Here is a 12,917-nt window from a genome sequence, read left to right on the forward strand (position 1 = left end):
AGAGATTCAAGTTGTGAAGGGGAAAGAGGTGAAGGCAGGAAGCCCAGGAGGACTCCCTGAGGGTACCAGGGGGTAAGGTGGGCAGAGACAGGTCTGAAAGGGGACAGAGAGCTGAAAGGAGGCGTGCAAAGGGCTTGCAGCCAGATTTTGCCTTGTTCATGGTTACACGAAAGAAGCAGCAAGACGGACCTGTGGCTGGGGGATTTCCATCTTGGTGTTTGCAGCCCTCCATGGTGCCTCTGCCACCAGACACACACAGCATCCCATCCCTGGGACACTTCTCATCAATGCCCACCGTGGTCGGCATAATCCATGAATGGGTCCCGATGTAAACTTGAACGCCATGCCTTTGCCATGTGCCCTGCTTGCTACACAGCTATTTCCCTTCCTTTCCCTTTGAGCAGAGGGACTGGATGTGGCTAAGCAAGGATGCGTTCTTGGGGCCAGTGGTGCACACTTTGGAAAAGAGAGGTGATTCTCAGGAAGATGAGAAAGCAGCCAGGAGGCCTCTTTGGGGAGCAAGACACCCAACTCTAACTCCTCCCGCATCTCCCCACCTAATCTAGTCTCACTGATGTCTTTTCTGTTCCTCTGCTGTTCCATGCCTTTTCCTGCCTCCCTGACTTTGTGATTGCTGTTCCATCTGCCTGGAATGCTTTCCCTCTATTTCTTCACTTGGATGATTTCTTTCCATCTTTCAGGCCTCATCTCTCTTGTCAACTCCTCAAAGAGGCTATCTGTCCTGTTGCTCCCTATCTTATCTGTTTCTTCCATGCCAATCATCCCAGTCTGTACTTATCTTGTCAATTTTTTGAAAACTTGCTATTGCTCATCCTCCTTACTTAAAGTGAGCCTCATGAGGGCAGGACCTCATCTGTCTCATTCCCTGCTGTGTTCCTAGGACACAGCCTAGCCACATAGTAGGTGCTCAATAAATATCGCTCCAATGAATGACAGTGTGAATCATTCAATCTTGGCAGTGGGAAAGCCAAGACCAAGGACAGCAATGGGACCTCCCACCCTCCGTTGCTCCTCACAGCTCTGCGAAGGGGTGCACTGCATCTGAAAGCAAAGCTGACACTTTTGCCTCAAGGGCATCTGCCCCGGACCCAGGGGGCAGGCCCCTCACAGTACCCTGTGCTGCGCGTCAGGTCCTCTGGCTCAGGTAGCTTAGTTTCATCTCTTCAGAAAAACTCACTTTGGGAGCCCAGAAGAATCCAGTTTCGTTGTATTATTCATGCTTAGAGATGACTAACTTCTGGCTGACGGGCTTCAGAGGCAAACAGGTGGCGTCAGGCCCCCAGGAGGAGATATCGATCCAGCATGTTCCGGCCTCGCACCCACGGAGGCAGACGGAGCAGCTCCTCTCGCCTTCGCCACCAGTCGGATGGGAATAGCGGAAGCCGTTTGCACTGATTAATCAATGTGTGCAAAGTGCTGCACCAATGCCCCTGGGGACACGAGGAGCTTCTAGAAAATGAGGCTCTTCTCGTCCTTCCTCAGAATCTGTCCAACTTTAGAAACGATAACTGGGAGATGCTGGGAAGGAACGCTCCAGGCACTCCCTGGGGTCTACACAGCAAGCCTGCACCCAGAGAGCCTTTCCCTTGTTCAGAGTCACAGGCTGGGTCAGCCCAGCCTCTTGGTCTTTAGTGACAGGATGGTGTTGAAGTTGTAGGAGGAAAATCTTCCTCCTTACACCTCCATGGGCTTTCCGTGTTTGAGGTGATAATGGGGATGTTTCTAGTGGCAGAGATGCAGGTCGACTTCAGAACAGTCTCTTCCCAAGGAATAAATCTCCACTCAGTTGGCCCCGCAAAACTTGTTGCCGTTCTCCCAGGCCGGTCCTGGGATGTCTTCGCTGAGGGCTCGGGAAGCAGAGTCTTAAGTTCCTTGGAAAGAAAGCTGACAGGGGAGACCAGAATTCTGACAGTTCCCCCTCTGACCTATCTCTTGCATGACCCTCTCATTATTCCAGAGTGACAGTCTGAGGTCCCGATGTAGGGTAGTCTAATTGTCGACAGCACAGACTCCAGGGTAGGACTATTTGGGTTTGAATTCTGGCTCTGGCACTCAGTAGCCACACGGACCTGAGCAAGTTATGTAACTGCTCCATTTCTGTGAAATAGAGATACTAATGGCCCCTATCCCTTAGCGTTCTTCGCAGGAGTGTGTGAGTAAATACAGGCGAGGTCTACAGTGTATGCAAACCATATTTTATCGGCATTAGTTATTGTTCTCTCATTGGGCTTGTTTGAGACTTTAGTGAGACAACACAGGTAGGGCATTAAAAACATTTGCGTACCCAACACATAGCACATAGTATTTGCTCAATAAAATATAAATTATTATTGCGACTGACAAGCTTTGCAGTCCAAGGTTTTTGGGAAGCCTGCTAAAGAATGTATTTGAACTAAAAAACGTGGTCCTGGGACGTGAAGGTCACCCGCTGCCCTGCTGTTCTCCTGTCAGTCTTTTTTGTTCCCAGGGACACTCATCACCCTGTGCTTTTTCAGCACTTAAAATCCTCATGTCAGGAAGCTAGCACTAGCCAAGAAAGCAAGAGCTCCCTGAAAGAGTTTAAGCGTGGAGCAGACACGGGCTCCTTGTGCAGTAGTTTTAAGCAGCAGGCGTTTCCAACAAACAGAGAAGGGTCGACTTCAGCAGCCTCTTTTTGCTCCATCACAAAAAGGCTTTGAGATTCCCACCCATCCAGGGGCGTGCACTTCCTCAGTGCATGGACTTCTTGAAAATTCTGCCTCACGTCCCCTGGCCCTGGGCTTTGAGTTTAAATCATTTGAAAATTGACTGCAGGGACGAAAGGGACGGCCTGCTGAAGGCTGTAAATAGCAAGGCCATTTTGCACTTGGGCTGCCTGCTGCTCCCCCGCCCTCCGTGAGCGACCTTGGGTAAGGAACTGGTCCTCTTCACGCTCTGGTTTCCTTCTCCACAAGAGCTCCTCTCTAGGGGGTGGCTGTGGAGGTTAATTAAGGTGATGTGTAAAGCCCCAGCCGTGTGTCTCGATGCTTGCTAATGTCCTTCCCCTTCCTTGGTGGCCCTCCAGACCATCATGTGGCTGTGCATATGGAAAAACTCGGGGGGATCAATATTTTAGAAGTTTGCAAATATTCCCTTGCACCAGGTGACCATGAGCACATCACTTGGCTTCTGGAGCAGCACAGAGAGCTGGATTATGGGAAGGGGTCCAGGTCACAGTATGGAGGAGGGGTTGCTGGCAGCCCCTGCACTGAGCTTGGCCCATCCTTGCACCATGGGGGCCAGGCCCAGAATATGGATTTTCAGCCTGCTGCTCCCCTGGGTTGTCAGACCTCTCATCAAGACCTGAAGATTGATGGTCTCCCATCCCAGAGATGGACCCCTTCCTGACCCACTATGACCCTCCCCAGATGCCTCCCCACCTCCCACTGAGGCCTGATGGGTTAATACACAGCTGGTTCAGGGTGGATCCAAATTCAGGCAGTGCAAGTGGAGGAAGAGCGTTTCCAAGGCGATGTCCTAGTTGTTTCTAGTGACCCATTGACCTGACCCTCCCCGCCTTGCACTGCCCCCGAAATGAGCCAAGCCTTTGGAGGGCGGCTACACCTTGGGATGTCTGGCTGGGGCCCTACTGTGGTGGGAGGTTCGGATCTCACGCTAGAATGGGCCCTGGGGAAGGTCGGGGGAGGGTGGGCCAAAGCAGGCCTCATCGCCTCTGTGTACCTCCTGGCCTTTCCCTCCTCTTCTGATGGCCTGGCAGTCAGATGTGGGGTGTGGAGGCCCCTATTTTAGGCATTGTAAAGAATATCTCTTTAAAAAAAACTCCGAACATGTCTTGCTGTGGGATGGAAGCATATCCTGAATCGGCTACTTTGGATCCTGTTCATATACCGCAGATCAAGAGAAAGACTTCTGGTGACTAATTAGGAGGCCTGCATTTGTCAGACTGTTGCAGCCCCAAAGTCAGTATTCTCCTGGAGTCAAGGTCCCTCTCTCTTCCTGGCGAGTCCCACATCCTGCTGGGCCTGCGTTGGCTGCTCATTTTTCTCATTATCTCTCCCCCATCCTCCTTAAAGGCTTCTCACTCCACCCAGGGGGTTTATTTTTAAACTTGCACAGTAATGCTAGGGCTGAGCAGGACACACTGCCCACATTCATGGGAAACTGGGCTGCCTGGAAGAGTATCCCCCTTTTCAAAGACTTCCTTCCTCCCTCCCTCCCTTCCTTTCATAGTTATTGAGCAGCTTCTCCATGAGGGGCCTGCCCCGAGGATATAACAACCAAGGGAGAGACATGGCCCCTGCCTTTGAGGAACCTACATTCTAATGGGGCAGGGGAGAGTGGGAGACAGCGTGCACGCATGCGCTCAGGCACACACACACGCACACACACACTCCCCAAGTAAGCCAACAAATAAAGAAATCAAATGAGTAGAAATTGTGATGAGATCTAGTCTATAAAGGAAACAAACAAGGCACTGGAGCAAGAGAAGCTGCTATAAACTAGGTAGAAAGGGAAAGCCTCTAAGGAGGTGACACAGAAGCAAAGACTAGAAGAATGAGGGACACCACACATGCAAAGAGTAGCGGTGAAGACTATTGTTCATGGAGGGAAGAGCATATGATAAGGCCCTGGGGTGGGCAAGAGCTTGTGTGTTCTAGAATCCAACAGAAGGCCAGGATACCTCAAGCAGAGTGGACAAAGGCGGGGTGTGGTCCAGATGAGGCTGGAGAAGTGGGCAAAGACCAGATAATGGAGAGCCTTGAGGCATGCAGAGTTTGGGCTGTATTCTGAGTGCAGTGGAAAGCCATTGAGGGACTGGAATTAGAAGGTGACATTGATGATTGGCATTTTAAGACCCTCATTTGGTCCTGTGTGGAGAATGGACTCTAAGAGGGGCAGGAGAGAAGGCAGGGACATGAGTTAGGAGGCCTCAGAATCATGTAGAAAAAGATGATGGCGGCTGAGGCTGGAGTGAGGCAGTGCCACAACTAGATACAGGCTGGCCCTTCCAGGAATTAGCCTGCCACTAAACATGGTCCCTCCACAGAGCTCCTGGAGCAGTACCCCACACTCATAAGAATAGAACACCAAGGCCCAAAGTCATAGAGTTGGTCAGCGTTAGCAAGAGTTTAGATACCCTGTTGCCTATAACTAACCACATTTTTTAGGTTTCTAAACACGATTAAGTAAGATCTTTGTCCAACAGTGGCTCCCCACATTTTCTGAAAGGTGGGTAAATACTTCAGTCTCTCTTTAAACCAGGGAAGCCCTCTCTGTCCTTTAGAGCTTTGACTGGGATACCAGGCCAAATGGCTTTGACCGAGTGATCTCACGTACATGCAAAACTCAAAGGTGACTTTATATGCCTAATGACCTGAATCGTGGTCGCTTCTCTCCGGGAGAAACACCAGTGTGTTATACTCTCTGGAAGAAAGGAGATGGAAATGAAACAGGACAGCCATGTAGCCATTCTACATAGAGTAATACTAACAATAGCTATTATTTGCTGCATACTTCAAGGCACTTTACTTGTAGTAACTCATTTAATCCTCCAAAAGGCTGATGAGGTAGGTGCCACTCTTAATCCTTTTTACTGATGATGGAGTGGAAGCTGAGAGGCAAGTGAAGTGATGCCCGGCAGCAGAAGTGGCAGAGTCAGGGCTCGGAGGCTGGTCGACCTCCATCGGCAGAACGCCTACTATGTACCAGCCCTCGACGGCTGTCTGCTTTGGTTGCCACTGTGGTTTCAAAAACACATAGAAAAAGACCTGCAGGAGATCATCCAAAATGTTAGCAGGGCAGGGATACGAGCACGTCTGTTTTCTTTTTTTGGTTTTAGGGTTTTTTTAAATAAAGATTGGCTCTGAGCTAACATTTATTGCCAATCTTTTTTTTTCCTTATTCTTCTTCTCCCCAAAGCCCCCCAGTACATAGCTGTATATTCTAGTTGTAGGTCCCTCTGGTTGTGGCATGTGGAACGCCACCTCAGTGTGGCCTGATGAGTGGTGCCATGTCCGTGCCCTGGATCCGAACCGGCAAAACCCTGGGCTGCCAAAGTGGAGCGCGTGAACTTAACCACTCGGCCACAGGGCAGAACCCTTGTTTTAGTTTTTTAATGTTTTGAATACACAGTGTCTGGTACATGGTGGATATTCAAAAACTATTTGTTTAATGAAATTGTTGAGTTAATGACAATGTGTTACTTAAAAATTATTTTTATATAATTAATATATTTCATTATAGGAAACGTAAGTAAAACCAGAAAATAAAATTTACCCATTGTCCAGAGATAACCACTGGTAAAATATTGGTAATATTGATTGATATCTTTCCAATTGTTTCCCTGTTTTTATGGCTGTCTGTCTGTCTCTCTACCTACTTGTCTGTCTAGGCATATATATACGTGTGTAAGTGTGTGAAACAAAAATGGGATCATACTATATTTATAGACCTTTTAACTTACTTTTTCACTTAGCAATATATCACAGACATTCTCCATTCCATTTAATATTCTTCTAAAGTAGAATTTTTAATGGTGGCAGTGCATTCCTCTGTAATTTATTGAATGAGTCCTGTATTATTGGATATTCAGTTTGTGCTTACTGTTATCAATAATGCCGTATTGAACATCCTTCTACAAAAACATTTATGCATATCTACATAACTATTAACAAATAAAGATTTATATTATATATTGAAACATATTATTATGAAACATCATTTTATATTGATAACATATCGAAACATCATATTATATGTTGAAACACACAGAAGAAAGACGCTTATGTTGGGGGCTCTTTTGGGTAGGCCAACTAGCACATTTCTTGCATCTGTCCTTCAGAATCACGTAAAGCTGAGGAGATATTTAAAATAGTCCCCATGTTCCCAGTCCTGGTCATTACTCACCTCTCAAATATGTGTTTCTTACAATCCTGAAGCAATGGAGGAAGGTTAAGAAAAATCCCCTTTAGTTGTGGCTAAAACGTGGGTCCTGAAGTGAGACAACTGGGTTAAAATTCCAATCTTATCCCTAGCCAGCTGTGTAACCCTGAGCGAGTTCATTTTTCTGAGCCCCAGTTTCCCCAAGTGTAAATGGTGCATACCTCAGAGGATGTAATGAGGTAAAACAGGTAAAGCCCTTCAGAGCATCTGCCTGGCTTGGAACAAATGCTCAGAAAATGGTGATTACTGTTATTATGAGGATGGAGAAGAGTTTCCTCGTAAGTTCAGTGTTTTGGAAAACTCCCTCCCAACTACAGGGCAGGATCTGAGGAAAATGAATTTAAAGATCACTCCACACAGCCTCTGGCTCTCTCACGCTTTTATTTTTTGTGTGTGTGGTGTGTCAAAGTCTAAAGTGTTAAAAAAACAATTAGCTCTTTTTTCCTTCATTGCCAAGAACCAGGTTTGTAGCTGGATTCGAGATCTATTTAAATTCTGTTGTTCACAGCAGCATAAGGAGTGTAGCCTTCCTTTCCATTCAGCCTACTCTGTTTTACAACTGTCTATTCTAAAGTAAAAACAAAGCAGGTAGAAAAAATGCAGGACTATCGACATCAATCCTAAATTGCTTTCAGTTTTATATAACAAAGCAGAAAATATCTAACCATTAAAACACAGACCACAGTAAGAACTAACCTGACTCGTATGTCGTACATCATTTGTTACCACAGACATGCACCTGGCACATAGTAGGTGCTCCTCGAACCATGTTGAATACAGTTCTTGAATATATGTTTTCCTTACAAACAGCAAGCTGTTGAGAAATAAATCAATAGATTCATTTAATCTAAATACTCTCAGAGCCTGTTCGGAGGGACAGAAGAGGATGACGGATGATTAAATGAAGAGATGCTTTTTGAGTTTGTAAGTTGAGTGTTGGGAAAGTATTTCCTCCTAATTCATGACTCTTGAAATATGTTTATGATCCTGGTGAAACTGCTGAGGGATTTTGCTAAACTGCTGTCGCGGGGAGAACATGTGATAAAGCGCTTCTGATGGCCAGGCCAAGTTTCTCCATTTTTGTCTAACTACGGGAAATGTTCAGAAAAATCTTAGTGTACGTGTAATAGTGTATCCTCAATAGCAAAATGGCCCTAGACATCACGGATAACACATTTGACTGTAAGGCAACCCAACACTGGGCCAAGATATTAATTGCAGGGCAAACCTCTGAAGTCAAATAACTATGAGGCACCCCATAATTTCCAAATAAATCACTGAAAGGGGAGAACTGCCAGTGTCTACTCCTCTTAGGTATTTTATTCTTCATATGCTTTGCTAGTATTGGTTGACTGCTTTCTATGTGTAAGAGATCACACCACGGAGATTCAAAGATAAAATGTGTTCTCTGCTCTCATGCATCAGCTAATGGAGGGGAGAGACAAACCAACAATTGGATGGAATCTTAGAAGGAATGAAACCATTGCTAGGCACAGCATGCGCTGTGGGTCCTTGAAGGAAGGAAGGACCCTTCTTACTGGAGAGATCAGGGAAGGCTTTGCAGGAGAGGCAGCATTTGACATAGGCCTTGAAGGATAAGAAGAGTTTTAATTAGCAGAAGTTGGAAGGGAAGGGCCTTCCAGGCTGAGGGAACAGCATGAACCAACCCAAGAAGGCTTGGAAGTACTTGGTGTGCAACAGGGAGAGGGAGTGCCCCAGACTGATGAGATGGGGAAGGATATGGTGGGAGGCGAGGCTTTTCAGACCACCTTTGGTGTCATTGAAATGCTTTGCCAAGGACTTTGAGCCTTAATGTCTGGAGAGTGGGAAGCAATGGGAGGTATCTGATAATGTAAGGGCTGGCATATGCAGGTCTTCCTTTAGAAGAACCTCAGTGGCAGTGGGAAGAAGTGATTGGAAGAGCAAAGCGTGGAGGCAGGAGACCAATCCTCAGGTTCCAGCTTCCATTTTCCATCTGTTTAACCACTTTGTAGCTTGGACAGTGTGAACCCGTGCCTGCTTCCCCCTTGAAGGCTGTGATCCATACCTTTTGGGCTCTAGTCTCCTGAGGCTTCTCCTCCGACATAACTGGCTGCACTGGGGATCTCTGAGAATGTGGGGTGTCTTCCAGGGTGGCTGCCTCTGCCATCTCCCTCTTCAGGTTCCAGATTGTTCTCCCTTGAAGATCCATCTCTCCCCTCTGCTCTGACTCTCCTGCATCTGCCTCCAACTCTGGCTTCTCCCCAGTGCCCCGTTTTCACTGCCTGCCCAACACTCAACTCCATAGGGATGGGTGACTCACCTCAGATGCAGCATATTCCAGGGCAAGCTCAGCATTTGCTCTGTTGAATGGGCTTCTCCTGGTTATGGCCATTTTCTTGCAAATAACCTCTCCATCCATTCCTCTTTCCTCCACACCCACACCAACTTCTCTCTCATTCCTCTGCTGAGTTCTTGTCAGTTGCCAAATCCTCCTCATTTTTCTCCCCAAGTGATTTTAGGCCCATCCTTTCCCTTCTACTCTCACAACTCTAGTGTAGGATCTCTTGACTATTTCAATTCGACGACTATTTACCGAGCACCAGGGACTGTGTGGGGGATAAAGCAGTGCAGAGGAAGCCCACGGCCCCTGCCCTGGACCAGCTTGCAGTCTGGTAGAGAAAATGAACAGTGAGGAAGGGCTTGAAGACTGATGAATTTTGCAGGGATGGAAACGCAGAGCACCGTGCCCCTCGGCCTCTGCTCTGCCTCTGCCCAGCCCTCCCTCCCACCACCCCCCACCAAGATTTTCCTATAAAATATTACCAGAGCATCTTCTGAATTCCCTTCTCAAAAATATCCACTGGTTCCCCACTGCTTGCAGATTAAAGTCCAAGCTTCTTTGCAGTGGCATCATCCAAGGTCCTCCATGATCTGACTCCAAACTAGTTTGCATTGACGCTGTGCATCCTGCTTGCTCCCTGCCCGGCAGCACCAGTTACTTATGCTGGGAGAAGACCAGCTCTGTTTGCCCATGCCTGGGCCTTTGTTCACGCTCTCCCTTAGTTCTGTGTCCACGTGTGGAAAGCCTGTTTGTCCTTGTGGCTAAGCTGTCACAGCTCCCACCAAATCCTCAAGGCTCCCTTCTTCCTCCGCCCATTGGCACCCCATCACAGCTCTTATCACAGTCTGTCTATTTACGATTTTGCTTCTCACCCTCTGTCAAGGACAGGGAGCTTTTCTTATTCATCCTGAATAATCATCACAACAAAAATAATAGCGAAATCTCTGCGATGCACCATATGTGCCCGGCGCTGTGCTGAGAGCTTCCTCGTTACCTTGTTGCATCCTCATAAGGGACACATGGGGTTGGCACTATCCCCGGCCTCACTTGACAGGTGAAGTAACTGAAGCTCTGAGAGGTGAACTGACTTTCTGGCTTTAACTCCAGAAATCCTGACTTCAGAACCCAGACCTTTGGCCATGACTCCACCTGTCTTCCCTTCCTGTGTCTTGTCAGGTTCCCTGCACTAAGTAAGTCCTTAATAGGGGTAAGTGAATGGGGACACTGATGCCCAGAGCAGTCTCCTCAAGGTCATACTGCACATCACAATTGCTGAGAGATGGCAAATGAAGGATGTTTAGTGGCCACCTCTTCTCTTACACAGATGAACTAGGAAATGGGGGCAGTCTTCAAAGGAAAACTAAACATTTTTGACTGATTCAGTTTCAGAGGATTAGATGGCAGCTCGTTGAATCCAGATTGATTTAATTTGACTTGACTTGGGTGGTGACATGCCCATATCACACAGCCCTGTGGACCAGGTCGCCAAAGCAGAGAACTTTCCTTTCACACATAGCCACTGCCTGTCCGCCTGAGCCTGCGAGGAGACATTTAACCAGAGGAACAGTCTCCCCCCTCACTGCCCGGGACCTGTCTGTTTCCTTAAGGAAGGGGAGCAGTGTGGGCCCAGACCCTCCCCCGTAGGCCTGCCCTACTCAGCTCCAGACAGAGCTGCCTTTGTGAGCTCAGGCAGGCAGGACCTCTGTGGCATCCCAAGCCCGTAGGAGCGGGGCCAGCGGGGAGAGCTGGGACGGGAAGATTGGGAAAGGCAAAGAGCAGCTTGCCCAGAGGTCTGTATACAGACAGCCACCACCAGGCTGCTAGGGCACTTCCTCCATGCCTTCCTGGGCATGACGAGGCAGGCTCACCCCGGACAGCCTGGAGGAGCGCAGCCCAACTTCTAAAGCCTGACAGCGTAAGACACTCTGACCTCTCAGAACCCCCCAAAGAGAACATCTGTAGTGTGGGACATTTGGCAATGGGAGAACGCCCACCCTGCCTCCCTACTGCCTCTCTACACAGCCTGGGAGGGACTACAAGGTGGGTGGCCTTTCCTCGCTTTATTTCTTCACTTGGCTGGAGTTTGGCTCATCTTGCTGTGGTGTAGACATCTTCATAGGCGGCGCGGTCCTCTATATCCTGGCTTAAATGCCATATGTTATTATCTAAACATGGCAGAGGATACACAGATGGGCAGATGGACAGACCAATAAATAAGTAAATGTCAGGAGTCTTGTCTAACACACCATGCTTTCTACTCTGTGATTCAGTGATGCCATGCAGCCGCTGCATTTTGGGAAATCTTACACCCCACCCCATCCAGCACATGGCATTGTGTTCTTAAGATTTTTAAGCGAGCAGAAACAAGTTCTGAGAAGCTGGGACTTTTGTGACCTGCTCCTTAGACCATGAGAGTCATTCCGTTGTGTTACAAGCCCAGTGAAGAGTTCTCATCCCACAGCTTCCCCGAGGGGCAGAGCTACGATGCTGCTCCGGATCCAACCCCACAATAACCAAACCTCGAGGCTGACTCGGTGGCTGTTTCACTGACAAAGCCTGAGACTTTTATCAAATGCCATGCTGGAGTGGCTCTGTGACCCTGGAATTCAATCGGACGAGTGTCTGGGTTTTTGTGACCCTGGGGTTGATGCAGTGAGGCAGGCAGAACAAAGCAGATCACAGGAGGTGGGTCTCACCTCCAAAGAGAAAGGTTTGCCAGGGAGCCAACCTGAGAAAAAGTCATTAGCTCCATCTTCAGTGCTCATGAAATGAGGAAAAAGATTAGGACTTAAAAAGGAGTTGGCCAAGCCTGTCTCACTGGGAGCTCCTGCAGCCTGCCCAGAGGAAGAGCCGGTGTGTGGTGTCTGGAAAGGAAGGCTGGCAGTGCTCTCAGGACCACGGAGAGCTTTGAGCGAAAAGCCAGAGGGGATCTGAAGATGTCGGGAGACACTGGGTGTGTGCGTTATTAAAGTTATAAACATAAAGCTTAATTGATTTTGATATACAAGACTCATCAGGTAGAGGTCAGAGGTTTTGAGGAAAACATGCCATTTGCATCTAGGTCACCGCGTGTTCAGGGGGTGTTGTTCCAGCAAGGACAGAGGCAGATCGCTGGGTGAGGTGAGCAAGGGCACAAGAGGAGACAGGAAGATGAAGGGACAGAGAAGAGCCTTGTTGGGGGAGGTCTTGGGTCATTAATTGCTGGAGAAAACCCCAGCCAGGGTTTTGGGGGGGGGGGGTGTGGTGTGAGCCAGCCCTCTTTCCAAATTAAACAGTTCCTGAAGTAATGTGTCCAGAAGGGCCCAAAGTCCCGAGGAGGGGAGTGCTGGGCAGACGGAAAGCTGGCTCAGAAAGGAGGGTGGCAGAGTGGGGAGTGGGAGATGGGGAGAGGGGAGGAAAGGGGTTCATGTGAGGGAGTGGGAGGCTGCAGTCCTAGACACCATCCCAGAGCATGAGGGCCGATTGGGTCTAAGATCCCTTCCCACTGAGAGTCAGATGGATGTTTTGTGTTGGGTGGGGTTCTGGAGATGTCTCAGGAATAATAATAATAACAACTTTTAGAAAATGTAATCTTGTTATGTAAGGTAATGTTATTTATTTGTATCATCATCATCATCATTATCCTTAGTTAATACTTATACAATATAGCACT

General features: G+C 48.1%; 1 protein-coding gene and 1 long non-coding RNA gene across 16 annotated transcripts in view; one reads left to right on the forward strand and one right to left on the reverse strand.

Annotated features, from left to right (window-relative positions):
* FGF1 (fibroblast growth factor 1) overlaps nucleotides 1–12,917 on the forward strand; it is a 95,663-nt gene that overhangs the window by 17,461 nt on the left and 65,285 nt on the right. The window contains exon 1 of one of the 15 annotated variants that reach the window (XM_070232591.1): nucleotides 11,043–11,305. The exons of 12 other annotated variants lie outside the window; for them this stretch is intronic. The gene's annotated coding sequence lies outside the window, so the exon portion shown is untranslated. Of the gene's footprint in view, nucleotides 1–11,042; nucleotides 11,306–12,917 lie in introns of those variants that run through there. 2 more of the 15 variants (XM_070232595.1, XM_070232585.1) reach the window with 2 other exon arrangements.
* LOC138917460 (uncharacterized) lies at nucleotides 5,506–9,991 on the reverse strand. Its single transcript, XR_011425515.1, has 3 exons — nucleotides 9,748–9,991; nucleotides 7,639–7,756; nucleotides 5,506–5,768 (listed from the first exon to the last, which is right to left on the reverse strand). It is a non-coding gene; the product is annotated as an uncharacterized lncRNA (long non-coding RNA).

Source organism: Equus caballus, chromosome 14 (genome assembly GCF_041296265.1).
Source record: "Equus caballus isolate H_3958 breed thoroughbred chromosome 14, TB-T2T, whole genome shotgun sequence".
NCBI classification, from domain to species: domain Eukaryota; kingdom Metazoa; phylum Chordata; class Mammalia; order Perissodactyla; family Equidae; genus Equus; species Equus caballus.